Raw genomic sequence first — 14,124 nt, forward strand, 5'->3', positions numbered from 1 at the left:
GTTGCCCCGCTCAGAGGATTCCTTGAAACTCCGATGCCACAACTCACCGGCCCCACCCAAGCCACATCCAGGTGAATCCTCAGGGAGGCAGGTGCTTCTTCCTGGACAGTGCCTAGACTCACACTAGAGCCAGCTGGCCTTGGTTTCTGGTGTGGCCTCTTGAGGCAACTACAAGCACAGCATCTGTGGATTGCTTGCTGAATCTTAACAGCTGGCCCCAAAGGCTTGGGCTAAATTTGGCCTGCAGCTGAGCCCCTCTCAGGACTATGCCACTGGACCCCTGCTTTACAAATCCACACTAATACGACCGGGAAACTTAGGAACTTTGTTGAAACAGACACAGAAAAGCAGCCAAAATGGGAAGACAAGCAGAAACCATATAAGAGAACAGAACAGAGATCCAGAAATAATGGAGTCAAGCAATCTAACAGATGCAGAATTTAAAACACTGGTTACAAGGATGCTCGATGAACTTAGGGGAGGTGTAGATGAATTCAGTGAGAACTTTAACAAAGAGATAAAAAACAGAGAAATGAAGAACACATTATTTGAGATGAAAAGTATATTAAATGGAAAAAATAGGATGAATAAAGAAGATCGAACAACCAGCATAGAGGATGGGGAAGCCAAGGACACTCAGAATGGCTAGAAAAAGGAAGCCATGACTATAATAATAATTTAAGGAGCCTATGGGACACAATTAAATGTAAAAATATCTGTGTCATAGAGGTACTTGAAGAGAAAACAAGACATTGAAGAGTTGTTTGAATAAATAATGATGCAAAACTTTTCTAACCTGGTGAGGGAAATAGACGTATAACCCCAGAAAGCTCAGAGTCCTAAATAAAGGAACCCAAAGAGGCCCACACTAAGACTCTTAATTAAAATGCCAAAACTTAAAAGAGAGCATCTTAAAAGCAGCAAGAGAAAAATAGTTACCTACAAAAGAATACCCATAAGAGTGGAAGCTGATTTCTCAAAAGAAACTGTGCAGGACAGAAGGGCTAGGCACAAAGTATTTGACTTGATGAAAACCCAGGATCTACAACCAAGAATACTTGATCCAGCAAAGCTATCGTTTAGAGTAGAAGGACAGATGAAGAGCTTTCCAGACAACAATAAACCAAGGGAATTTATCAACACCAAGCCAGTATTATAGGAAGTGTTGGAGAGATTTCTTTAAGAAGAAAAAACATGTATCAAAAACAGGAATAAAGAATGGTAATAACTACAATCTTATCAACACGTACCTCAAATAGAAAAGAAGTATTCCAACCAAAAGAGTGGCTGAATGGATAAGAAAACAAGACCCGTACATATGCTGCCTACAAGAGACTCACTTCAGATTAAAAGACACACAGATTAAAAGGAAGGGGAATGGAAAAAGATACTGCCTTAATGGACCTAGAGGATAGCGCGCTGAATGAAATGGGTCAGATAGAGAAAGACAAATATCGCATGATTTCACATACATGTGGCATCTAAAGAACAAAATCAACAACAATGGAGGCAGAAATAAACTCGGAGTATTTTGAGGGATACTAGATGGGAGAGGGCATGAGAGATCTAAAAAAAGGCAAAGGACTAAGAGGTACAAATGCATAGTTGCAGAATAGACATGGAAATGTAGAGTGTAGCGTGGGGAAGATGGTTAATAATGTAATAAATATGTAAGGGGAAAGAAGGTACTAGATTTAGTGGGTGATCACTTTGCGAATTATGTGGCTCTCTGATCACTGTGCTGTATACCTGAAACTGGTATATTGTATGTCAACTGTAACTGAAAAAAAATTGAATTGTGCAATGTAAATACAAGCAACTCATTATCTTATATTTCAATAAAGCCAGACAGAAACATTCAGTACTTAAAAATAAGTTGTATTCATTTTGACAGATACTATTTTACTATTAGACTAGATACCTTGAGGTTAATTCTAGGCCATGATTTCACCTCTTCCAGCTCTACATGTCATTTTTCCATGGGCATTGCCCACAATACAAGCCTCTGTGAACAAGTTGCCTCTCCTGCTTACTTGGTCCAGTGCAGTGATTCAGCATGTGTTCGCCATTTGTTGAATGCTTTTTTGTCAGGCACTATGGTGGGTCAGAGCAATTAAATTCATGGTTTTTACCCCGGTCACATTAATGAAACAAAAAAAATTATACATTGATAAAGCCTTTCATAAAACTAGGCACGGGGTACACATGCTTTAGGCACAAGGTACACATAAACTGGGGATGTGTGTTAGAAAATGCTTTCCTTTAGGAAATGACTCCCGAGCTGAATACTGTCAGCCAGATCAGGAGATTAAAAAGGACATTTCAAGCATGTGCAGAATCTTAGAGGTGAAAAAAACACGGTCCTTTATTTTTTTACCCTGTTTCTCCATCTTTAGCTTCTTTTCCATAATGAAAGTTTCTTTGTATTTCTACCCCTTCCTTCCGTTATTCTTTTACCTCATTTCTTGAAATCTAAGTGCTTTTTTTCATTCTCTCAAGTTCAGTGTACCTTAGGATGAGTAAAGAACTTGACATTCTTGGCATTCTATAGATGTTTTACTTCCAGATCACTTTTTAAAATCACTTTCTCTCACTTTGAAATCTATGCCATACTTGCTTTATCATACCTGTTCCTGTCTTTCCTGCCATTATCTAGTAACCTGTAGGAGGATATCGCTCAAGGACTTTTGTCACCTGGCTTGCTGTTTTCTTTTACAGTCGTTCTTTTTCCTAAACATCATGGGCCATTTCATCTCACAGGTAAATGTCCTCTGTATAGTGGGCCTCTCAGTTCATGCATGTTCTGAGAACTTACATTTTCATGCCACTTTAGCAACCAGCATTTAAGGCCAGACATCAAACCTCGGAATCACCAGAACTGTTGTTTTAAAAATTTTGAATGTTTTAATTGCTTATTCTGATATCAGCATATCTTTCTATGCTCCATTTCCACTAACCTGACTTATGCCTTCATTGAGACATCTGGTTTCTTAAATCTCATTACTTTGTTTTTTTTTTTTCTATCAGATTCAGATCCAATTGCATACTGTTTCAGTTAGACACTGTTTTTTTTGACCTTGGCACTCTTAATTTTTGGTAGTCTTATGAAAACATGTAGATGTATGTACTCTATACTAGCTGTATGTCTGTCTGGCAATTCTGGGGTAAAAATCACAATCATTTTGATTGGGCTAGGAGAAACTCATCTTCACTTTTATCTGGCTTCTTAGTGTGTTTCAATAATTTCTTAATGTTTTTAATTTTGACACATATCCTTTCAGATTTTTTCTAATGCATATGAAGACTTTTGATCAGATGTGGTATGATAAGATACATTCAGATATTATAAAATTGGGAAATATCATGCAATGACCTTCTTTTCCTCATCCAGTCCCCATTCTCAATAATAAAATAATACCCATGACCCCAACCTCCAACTTGTGACCTAGAGTATTAGTAAGATTGTCGAAACTCCCTGTGTTAATTTTTCAGTCCAATTTTCCTCATCTTCTGTAGAGTAACCGATTTTGTGAATATTGTATTTATTACTCTCTTAATTTTTACATTTTAAAATACCTGTGTGGTCCTCAACCATTTTGTTACTATTTAGTTAAGATTGAAAAAAAACAAACAAACAACAATCTTTATAAAATGGTCGCCTATATGTGAATTTTTCAGTTTTTTTTGAGGGGTGGGAACTAACATCGTGAGGCTGAATTTATTCATTTGACTGTATTTCTTAAACCTCACAACACTATGAGATAGATACTATTATTATTCACACTTTACAGATGTGGAAGCTGAGCACATACGCGTGTTTAAGTAACTTGCCAGTAAGTATCAATGTCTAGATTTTAACCTAGGCAGTCTGCCTCGAAGTCCAGACTCTTAACTGTTATACCGTGCTCTCATTCACTAGTAATTAGAGCAGTGCAAAATAAACTACAATGCCTGCTGTCCGTGGATGTATCTGTATCTTCTTTTTCTCGGTATGTATTTACATGTATTTAAAATACCAACAGCTTATCTGCAGAGGACTGAGAATCAGATGGACAGCACATTTTTTTTTTTAATCAGCAACATCAGATTCCATAAGACAGTGCACTGATAAAAGGGCTGGGGGAAGATAACTTTGAATCTAGAAATGTCCTGTTCAGACAAATGAACAGTTTAGAATAAGATAGAAATAAATACATGTCAGAGACTTAGATACTGTTCTGTCCATTGATCATTGCTGAAAGAATTACTAATGATGTATGTACTCTAGCAAGAAGAGCAATGGACTGAGATAAAGTAGTGGGGTACAGATGTGATGATGCATATTGAAAGCAGTAAAACATGTTAAATCTGACTATAATTTAAAAAATTTCCTTGGAGTTGGAAGAGAAACAGGTGTAGAGGAGAATGAAATAGTAAAACTATTGTTCTGGTCCTTTTTGGGAGAAGGATAAATATAGTTGCTATCATTAGATTTGCCTAGGAAAACAATAACAATAAATATAATACCGCTTATAATTTACTAAGCATTTAGTATGTATAAGTTACTTTGTAAACATTTTACATGGATTATAAAGTAGAATTTTTTCTGTCTACAATCTACCTGTCTGTAAGCAAGTGCTTCATGCCTTTATTTCCCTCCCTTATAGACAACCACTCTTAATTGGGCATTCCAGTTCTCTATGAAACTGCTACTCTGAGGAGGATATCTCTCTGTCCATTGTTGAATGTTAGGCTCGTAAAGTGTGTTTCTTGGTCTGAAGAAATGATCTTCAGTGTCCAAATTGGTTCAGTATTGTCTGTTCTGGTTATTTTGTAGCACACTAAGCATTTGTACCTACCACCAGGTAAGCAAGTCTCTGTTCAAAGTCAGTGTCTCTTTCCTGTCAAGATGCAGGGGTGCTAGCATCAGTCTGATTCGCCAGCTGTGATCAGGACCTTCCTACTAGGCGGTTTGCCATATGGCCTATCTGCAGTCTCTGTATCTCTTGTTGGCCAACAGAACAGTTCTTACTGGCATTTTGTGCCTCAGAAGGTGCAAGAGGAACTTGCACTGTTGCACCGTCCCCATCACTACTCATTTAATGGGACTAGGTAACCATTCTGAGACATGGGGATCTCTGCATGTCGATTCCAGTTACTTCTAAATCTGAGAGTTCTGATGGGCATCAGCATGCCCTACTCTAATGCCCTACTCAAACAGGACGTTGTCTGTTCACCTTGGGACTGCCATCCACAAACCAAGCAGCTCTTTGTTGGTCAATCAAGAACTGCTTATAGGGCACTGTCCAAGAGACAGTAGAATCTAGCAGCTCCTCACACAGTTCCAGAGTCAGTCCTGGGGGAAGAGAGACTGCCTGCTCCTAAGAATCTCCTCCTTGCATTCTCCAGGCAGCATGATCCTTTGTAAACTGTATCATTTTATTATATTTCTCTTCTGGGCACTGCCACCCTTATTGGAGTGTTTTTCTGATATCGTCCTAGATAGTATGGCTGTTTCAGGTTTTAATATCATTTCATGTCCTGCAGTCATAGTGGTAGCTTCAATTAATACTGTCCAATAGCAAGGTAATAAGTGTCCCTGAGGTGTAAATTCTCTAGTCCAGAGTTCTAGTAGTCTTCCCTGGGAGGCACGCCCTCAGCCTTTTGCCATAAACCTTATAATCCCTGGTCTCTACCCACATAGGGCGTCACACAGAGAATCTGCCCCTGCCACCACTCCAGCTTCTATTCTGTATGCATGGGTTTAGGCAGTCCTACTTGTTCCCAGTTAGCATGTGCAGTTATTACTTGGAGGGTAGATTTATATGCCTTCTGTTTTACAATGCTAGGTAGGAGGAATGTTTCCCAGTTAGATGCAGTGCTCTTCCCCATAAGACGGTCAGATGAAAGAGACTCAAGCACTTCACATAAAGCCTGCTCAGATACACCAGTTCTCCTACAGACCTTTACCTTAATTCTGTCAACTCTTATTACATTCCTAACTGTAGCTTCTATTAGAACTTCATCTATAGGTTTTGGTTTTATAATACTAGGTAGGGGTTAGTGTTCCTCAGCCAGACAGAATATCCGTTCTCATAAATATTTGGGTAAAGTCAACACAACTTCTTTACATAATACCTGCTTAAATATTCTAACTTTCATGTATGCTATCCAATATATTTTTCCTTCTTTCAGTCTAATTATAGCTCAAGTCAGGGCTTCACCATAGGTTTTGGTACTACATTTCATGGAACGCCTATTATAAAGTCCTAGAAACTTCTCTTTTTCACACACTTATTTTATCCACTATGGTGCAAAAGGCTTTAGATCCCCAGTGAGAGATAGAGGCAAGTATTTATTTTGATGAATTAGTCTAACAACTTTATCATGGTATTTCAGGTCAGGTTTCTAATTGTAATCTCTGCCTTTGGGCTTTAAAATTTTTCTTCAAACTGGGGTAAACAGATTTGTTCGGGGCCCTTTATTGTCGGCTGAGCAGGGTAAGGATTCTTTTTCCCACCCAGCTTTTGGATACTGTATTAAAACCTCTGCTTTAACCCCATCAGTGTCCATTTTATTCATCCCATTTCTTTTTTTTTAACTTTTTTTTTTTTTTTAAGCGAAGCAACCCTTGGTTGACCTCACAGATTGCAAGAACCTTGTCAGCTTACAATCCTGTATTTTTTTATTTTTTACGCCTACAGCTCCTGGTCTTCCTAGGTGGTCTCCCTTCCAAGTACTAACCAGGCCCGACCCTGCTTAGCTTCCGAGATCAGACGGAATCAGGCTTGTTTAGGGTGGCATGGCTGTAGACAAAATTTTATTTTTCAATTATAGTTGACATTCAGTGTCATTTTGTTAGTTTACAAAGTGATACCTGGTAAGTGTAGTACCCACCTGGCACCATACATAGTTATTATAGTATTATTGAATGTATTTCCTATGCTGTACTTCACATCCCCGTGACTTTTTTTAACTATCAATTTTTACTTCTTAATCTCTTCACTTTTTTACCCAGCCCCACAACCCTTCTCCCATCTGGCAACCATCATTTTGTTTTCCGCATCTGTGAGTCTGTTTCTGTTTGGTTTATTTCGTTCTTTAGGTTCCACATATAAGTGAAATCATGTGGTATTTGTTTTTTCTCACTTATTTCACTTAGTATAGTAGCCTTTAGGTCCATCCATGTTGTCACGAATGGAAAGATTTTGTTCTTTTTATTTAATGAGTAATATTCCATTGTATATATTTATCACATCTTCAAACGTCCATTAGTGGGCACTTACATTGCTCTCATATCTCGGCTATTGTAAGTAATGCTGCAGTGAACATAGGGGTTCAAGTTAGTGTTTTGGATTTATTTGGATAAACACTCAGAAGTAGAATTGCTGGGTCATAATGTAATTCTATTTTTAATTTTTTGAGAAACCTCCATATTGTTTTCTACAGTGGCTGCACCCATTTGCAGTACCACCAACAGTGCAAAAGGGTCCCTTTTTTCTCCACATCTTTGCCAGCATAGGATCATACGATTTGCTGTTTGTTGATTTATTGATGATAGCCATTTCGACAGGTGTGAGGTGATATCTCATTGTGGTTTTCATTGCATTTCTTTGATGACAGTGATGTCGAGCATCTTTTCATATGCCTATTGCCCATCCAGTATGTCCTCTTTGCTGAGGTGTCCATTCATTTTATAATTGTATTGTATGTATTTTTGGTGTATGAGTTCTTTATAACTTTTAGAAAACCCCTTATCAGATGTATCATTGGTGAATACCTTCTCTCATTCAATAGGTTGTCTTTTCATTTTATTGATGGTTTCTTTTGCTGTGTAAATATTTTTCAGTATGATGTAGTCCCATTTGTTTGTTTGTTTATTTTTGTCTCCCTTGCCCTAATAGATATATCAGAAAAAATATTACTGAGTACAATCAGAGAGTTTACTGCTTGTTTTCTTCTAGGAGTTTTATGATTTGAGGTCTTGCATTTAAGTCATTAATCCATTTTGAGTTTATTCTACATGGTGTAAGAAGGTGGTCTAGTTTGATTTTTTTTTTTTTTTACATCTGTTCAGTTTTCCCAGCACCATTTATTGAATAGACTGTCTTTAGCCCTTTGTATAGTCTTGCCTCCTTTGTCATAAATTAGTTGACCCTATAGGAGTGGGTTTATTTCTGGACTCTCTGTTCTGTTCCATTGATCTGTGTGTTTGTTTTTATTCCAGTATCATTCTGTTTCGATAATATAGCAGTGTATTTTGCTACCTAGTAGTGTGATACCTCCAACTTTGTTCTTCTTTCTTAAGATTTGTGTGGCTGTTTGGGACATTTTATGGTTTCATATAAATTTTTTGGATGATTTGTTCTAGTTCTGTGAAAAATGTCATTGGTATTTTGATAGGGATTGCATTGAATCTATAGATTGCTTTGGGTAGTATGGCCATTTTAATGGTATTGATTCTTCCTTCCTATCAGCACGATATATGCTTCCATTTATTTGTATCTTCTTCAGTTTCTTTCTTCGATAATACCATTTTCCGAGTATAGGTCTTTTACCTCCTTGGTTAAATTTATTCCTAAGTATTTATTGTTTTTGGTGCTATTTTAAATGCGATTGTTTTCTTAATTTCTCTTTCTGATAATTCTTTATTGGTACATAAAAATGCAACTGGTTTCTGAATATTTTGTATCCTCCTACATTAACTGAATTAATTTATCTATTCTAATAGTTTTTTGGTGGAATCTTGGGAGTTCCCTGGATATATCATCTCCTCTACAAATAATGAGTTTTACTGCTTCCGTTTCAGTTTGGATGCCATTTCTTTCTTTCTTTCTTTCTCTTGCTCTCTCTCACTTTTTGTTTGATTGCTGTGGTTAGGACTTTCAATAATATGTTAAATAAAAGTCATGAAAGTGGACCTCTTGTCCTGTCCCTGATCTTTAAAAAATGCTTTTAGCTTTTCCCATTGAGTATGATGTTAGCTGTGGGTTGTCACATATGGCCTTTATTATGTTGAGGTATGTTCACTCTTTTCCTACTTTGCTAAGAGTTTTTATCATAAATGAATGCTGGGTTTTGTCAAACGCTTTTTGCATCTATTGGCGTGATCATATGATTTTTATCTTTCACTTTGTTAATGTGTTGTATCACATTAATCAGTTTGTGGATATTGAACCAACCTTGCATCCCAGGAATATGTTTCACTTGATTATGAATTTGGTTTGCTAATATTTTGCTAAAGATTTTTGCATCTGTGTTTATCAGGGATATTGGCCTGTAATTTTCTTTTTTTGTAACGTCTTTATTTGGTTTTGGAATCAGGGTAATGGTGGCTTTGTAAAATGAGCTAGGGAGCCTTTTCTCATCTTGAGTTTTTTGGTATAGTTTGCGAAAGATGAGTGTTAAGTCTTCTTTGAATGTTTGGTGAAATTCACCTGTGAAGCCTTCCAGTCCAGGTCTTTTGCTTGTTGGGAGTTTTTTTTTATTACCAATTTGTAGTCATTAGTAATCAGTCAATTCAGATTTTCTGTTTCTTTTTGATTCAGTCTTGGAAGATTGTATATTTCTAGAAATTTTACCATTTCTTCCAGATTGTACAATTTGTGGACATATAATTGTTTATAGTATTTTTTATAATCCTTGATATTTCTGTGGTATCAGTTGTCACTTCTGTTTCATTTCTGCCTGTTTTAATTTGGGCTATCTTTTTTTTTCTTGCTGAGTCTGTTTAAGGGTATCTCAATTTTATCTTGTCAAAGAACCAGCTTTTGATTTCATTAGTCTTTTATGTTGTTTTTCTTAGACTCTATTTGATTTATTTCTTCTTTGATCTTTATTATTTTTCTTCCTTCTAATCGCTTTGAGCTTTGTTTGTTGTTCTTTTTCTAGGTACTTTAGTTGTAAGGGTAAATTGGTTTTTTTTTTGAGATTTTTCTCGTTTCTTGAGTAGGTCTGTATTACTCTGTCTTTTCCTGTTAGGACTGTTTTCGCTTTGTGCCATAGATTTTGGGTTGTTATGTTTTCATTTTCCTTTCTTTCAAGATAGCTTTTGATTTCTTTCTTGATCTCATTATTAACCTGTTCATTGGTTAATAGCATGCTATTTAGCCTCCATGTGTTTATATGCTTTCCAGGTTTTTTTTTTTTTTCGTAATTGATTTCTAGTTTCATATCATTGTGGCTGGAAAAGATGCTTGATATGGTTTTGATCTTAAATTTATTGAGACTTGTGGCCTAATGTGGTTTATCCTGGAAAATGTTCTACATGCGCTTGTAAAGATGTATGTTTTGCTGCTTCGGGGTTAAATGCTCTAAAAATATCAGTTATATCAGTCTGGTATAATGTGTTATTTAAGGCTGCTGTTTCCTTGTTAATTTTTGTCTGGAAGATCTATCCATTGTTTTCAATGGAGTGTTAAAGTTTCGTGCTATGACTGTTTTACTATTGACCTCTCTCTTTATGTCTGTCAGTATTTCCTTTATGTTCAGTTGCTTCTGTGTTCAGTTTATAAATATTTACAAGGATTATATGTATATACTCTTGATGGATTTATACATTTATTATTATGCGTAATCCTCTTTCATCTCTTATATTGCCTTCATTTTAAAGTCTATTTTGTCTGATTTAAGTATTGCTATCCCAGCTTTTTTTGATTTCCCTTTGCATAAAAGATCTTTTACCTTCCCTTTATTTTCAGTGTGTATGTATCTTTTCTCCTGAAGAGGGTGTGTTATAGACATCATATATCCATGGGTCTTGTTTTCTTATCCATTCAGCGACCCTATGTCTTTTGATTGGGTCATTTAATCCTTTCACATTTGAAGTAATTGTTGATAGATATGTGGTTTATTGCCTTTTTACTGTTCATATTTTTAATCTTTTTTTTTTCATTATTTTTAACGAAGTCCCTCTAGCAGTTCCTATAATACTGGCTTGGTGATGATGAATTCCTTTAGCTTTTTTTTTTTTTTGCCTGAGAAGCTCTTTATCTGTCTTTTGAGTCTAACAGCCTTGCTGGACACAGTAATATTGATTGTAGGTCCTGGCTTTTCATCACTTTGAATATTTCCTGCCAATCCCTTCTGGCCTGCAAAGTTTCTTTTGAGAAATGAACTGACAGTCTTATGGGAGCTCCCTTTTAGGTAGCTAATTGCTTTTCTCTTGCTACTTTTTAAGATTCTCTCTTTGTCTTTAACCTTTGGTATTTAAATTATAATGTGTCTTGGTGTGGACCTCTTTGGTTTCATCTTGTTTGGGACTCCCTGGGCCTCCTGGGTTTGTGTGTCTGTTTCCTTTATCAGGTTAGAAAAGTTTCAGTCATTATTTTTTCAGATAGGTTCTCAATCCCTTACTTGGTTTCTCTCTTCTCCTTTTGGTACCCCTAAGATGCGAATATTGCTATGCTTGATATTATCTCAGACGGTTCTTAAATTATCCTGATTTTTTAAAATTCTTTTTCCTTTTTTATGTTTCAATTGAGTATTTTTTTTGCTACATTGTCTTCCAACTTGCTGATTTGATCCTCTGCTTCATCTAATCTGTTGATTCTTTCTAGTGTATTCTTTTCAGTTATTGTATTCTTCATTTCTGACTTTTTGAAAATGATTCCCATGTCTTATTTTATTGACTATCTTTTTATTGAAGTTCTTGCTGAGTCCCTTAGGGTCATTATAACTAGTGTTTTGAACTCTGTATTGGGCAAATTGCTCGCCTTTGTTTCAGTTATTTTCCTTTGTTCTTTCATTTAGGACATGTTTCTTTTTTTTCCTTCATTTTGGCTGCATCTCCATGTTTGTTTCTATGTATTGGGTAGATCTGCTACATTTCCTGGTCTTGGCAAGGTTGCTTACATAGTAAGTGCCCTGTGGGGCCCAGTGGCTCTGTCTGCCTGCTCACTTAAGCTGGCTTCTCCAGGAGTGTTCCTTGTGTGGGTTGTGTGTGCCCTCCTGTTGCAGTTGAGTTTTAATTGTTGTTGACACCTCAGTTCGTCGGATTGACCCTCAGGATGATTGGCTGTGAGGTTTGGCCACGACCATAGTGTATGAGCTGCTCTTTGTGGGCTGACCCCACTGAGCAGCATTTTCTGCAACAGGCTCTGGTGCTTGCCGAGACTACCCTTTGAATGTGCTGTTTGTGAAGTTAATTGGGTGGTGCCCTGGTGTGATCTGAAGCTGACCACTTGTTGGTTCTGGGTGCTCTTTGGAGGAGCTCTGGTGCAGACCAAGGCCAACAGCAATGTAGCAGATCTACCCAATACATAGAAACAAACACAGAGAGGCAGCTAAAATGAAGAAAAAAAGAAACATGCCTCAAATAAAAGAACAAGAGAAAAGCTATTTGTGACTGTCTTAGGATTAGCTGATAGAAACTATGAAGTAATCTGACATTGGTAGCTGCCTGTGCTCCTGTGCTGTGCCAGGAGACATGTGGGAAAGTCTATACTGGGAACTGAGGCCAGCTGCTGCTAGTACTGGACCTGGGGCCACTGAGGCACAGGGGACCCCCTAGGTTTGCTGCTGCTATGGGCTGTGAGTAAGGCTTACCTGCTGAAAGAGCCTTGGGTGGTATGTGTGTTTGGTGAGGTGGGGTCCTGGGAGTTTCTAGGGTTGGACAGTTGATATTTACCTGGTTAGCACAGATTTAGATTTGGTGCCAGTTCTGAGCCTAGGGCCACTCAGTAAGAGGTACATGGACATCCAGGGCAGCCTCCGTCTGCATGGGGCCTGTGGACCTTTGAGAGAGTTTAAGAAAGTCTGCATCGTAGGCCATGACTATCCACCTACTGCTGCAAGAGCCTCGAGTGGTGCATGGACTGAGGCTGGCTGTTTGCTGCCAAGAGAGCGTCTGGAGGTGTGTGAGCTGGCAGGGCAGCCTGCTGCCGAAAGAGCTTCTGGTAGTGTACAAGTTTGACGGTGCGGAGACTCAGAGAGTGATCAGGGTGGAGCAAGTGGTGTTCACCAGGCTAATGCAGATTCAGATTTGGAGACTGTGTGTGTGTGTGTGTGTGTGTGTGTGTGTGTGTGTGAGAGAGAGAGAGAGAGAGAGAGAGAGAGAATGAATATGAGTGTATGTGTGACAGACTCAACACAGAAAAGATGGCACCTGTCTCCCAGTGGTGTCAGAGGAGGACTCAGCAGTTTGACAGTAGCGGCTATCCCTCCAGCCTTCACCCAGAAGCCACACAATTCAGTTTCTCCCTGGATGTCGTCTCTGAAACCACCAGAGCCACTGTCCCTCCACCAAAGCCCAGGGTGAGTGCAAGGATTGTCTGGCGCATGGGCTCTTTAAGAGAATGTCTGATTTCCAGCAGCCTTTAGTCTCACTCAGATGACTTGAATCCTTGATGATTTTCCCAAGAGGATGTTGTCAGGGCTCCTCTTCCTGGCACTGGTGCTCTGGATTGGCGAGCCCGGTGTGGGTATGAGACTCCACACTCCACTCTTCAGGGGAACCTTTGTAGTCGAGATAGCCCTCTTAATTCTCAGCCGGCACTCCTAGGTGTGGGCCTAGCCTGTTTCATGTCTCCATCCTTCCTACCTCTCTCGATGTGGCTTTTTCTGTATGTTCTTAGGTCTTCTGTTCAGCTAGTCTCCAGGTAGTTCTATAGGTTGATTGTTCTGTAATTTAGTCATAATTTTGATATGGTCATGTGAGGGAGGAGGTGAGTACAGCATTTATCTACTTCATCATCTTGACTGGAATTCCATCCCATTTCTTAATAACCATATTTTGGTTTAGGCTGGCACTGAGGCTTGAGACCCTAGCAGTCTCAGAGTGTTATAATTCAATCATGAATTGGATGATTTGAACTTGCATTTGCACTCTGCAAGAGCTTATGTATTTTTTCTTTTTTTAATTAACATAAAATTCACATTGCATATAGCTTACCGTCATAACCATTTTAAAGAGTACAGTTCGGTGGCTTTTAGTATATTGTTGTACAACCATCACCATTATCTAACTCCAGAATATTTCCATCACCTCCAAATGAAACTCTGTAACTCTCAGTCTCCCATTCCTCCACCCCCAGGCAGTCACTAATCTACTAATTGTCTCTATGGATTTGCCTATTGTAAATGGAACTATACAATATATGGTATTTTGTGACTGGTTTCTTTCACTTAGCATGTTTGAGCTATTTT

The 14,124-nt window shown here is 38.1% G+C and overlaps 1 protein-coding gene and 1 pseudogene across 14 annotated transcripts in view; one reads left to right on the forward strand and one right to left on the reverse strand.

The window, feature by feature from the left end:
- The window catches only part of NBEA (neurobeachin), a 611,133-nt gene that overhangs the window by 32,339 nt on the left and 564,670 nt on the right, over window positions 1-14,124 (forward strand). The window lies entirely within an intron of this gene.
- Window positions 6,675-6,793, reverse strand: LOC118609464 (annotated as a pseudogene).

Source organism: Rousettus aegyptiacus, unplaced genomic scaffold (genome assembly GCF_014176215.1).
Source record: "Rousettus aegyptiacus isolate mRouAeg1 unplaced genomic scaffold, mRouAeg1.p scaffold_m13_p_11, whole genome shotgun sequence".
In the NCBI taxonomy this organism is placed as follows: domain Eukaryota; kingdom Metazoa; phylum Chordata; class Mammalia; order Chiroptera; family Pteropodidae; genus Rousettus; species Rousettus aegyptiacus.